The following is a 636-nucleotide window of genomic DNA, read 5'->3' as shown; positions in this document are numbered from 1 at the left end:
GAGCCTTGTGAACTCTCTTATTAGCCGCAGACCCCCATCAGGCTTTTGTCGCTCTCCCAGTATGATGAGCGGATCTCATAAAGCCGGACGACGCGCGTCTGATGTGACACAGAAACTACCGTCCAATGAATGGCGGCGCATCGCGGGGCGTCCAAACACAATGGGCATTATTGATCGTCACCGGACAATCCGCAGAATACAATTCCTGAACTCCGCTGACCCATTATCTGTACATAGTGCGTGCGCGTCGCCATCGGACCGCCATCGCTCCGCCATCACGCAAACTTCCTATGGCGGGCTCAGCGCTGCCAGGACCCTCAGTGGTAAGCTGAATTATGATCTGTACATACGGGAAGATATCTGGGTCACATGACCCGTCTGCATCGCGAGCCCAGGATGTCGTTGTCAGGAGCATCCGCTCGGCGTCGCCGTGCGTCCGGGGATGAATCGCTGCAACTAAAAACCTTGGAAACGCACAACCTGCTGATCACGGGAGCGAGGCGCCAGGACGCTCGCCAGCCTGCGACAAACAACTCCAGCTGTTGTCACCTGAGCCGCGGCCCCTGTGAAGGGTTAACCGTCTCTGGTACGGTACAGCTGGCCGAGGGCTGCGCGGATCCGCGGTGCGCAAACTGT

At 58.0% G+C, this 636-nt stretch overlaps 1 protein-coding gene across 1 annotated transcript in view; it reads right to left on the bottom strand.

Moving 5' to 3' along the window:
• LOC108800400 (transcription factor Sox-6-like) overlaps positions 1-636 on the bottom strand; it is a 128,839-nt gene that overhangs the window by 67,583 nt on the left and 60,620 nt on the right. The window lies entirely within an intron of this gene.

The sequence above is a fragment of the Nanorana parkeri genome, unplaced genomic scaffold (assembly GCF_000935625.1).
Source record: "Nanorana parkeri isolate BGI_ZX_2015 unplaced genomic scaffold, ASM93562v1 scaffold2013, whole genome shotgun sequence".
In the NCBI taxonomy this organism is placed as follows: domain Eukaryota; kingdom Metazoa; phylum Chordata; class Amphibia; order Anura; family Dicroglossidae; genus Nanorana; species Nanorana parkeri.
Note: the sequence above shows the minus strand (reverse complement) of the source record. Positions and strands in the feature narration are given on the sequence as shown.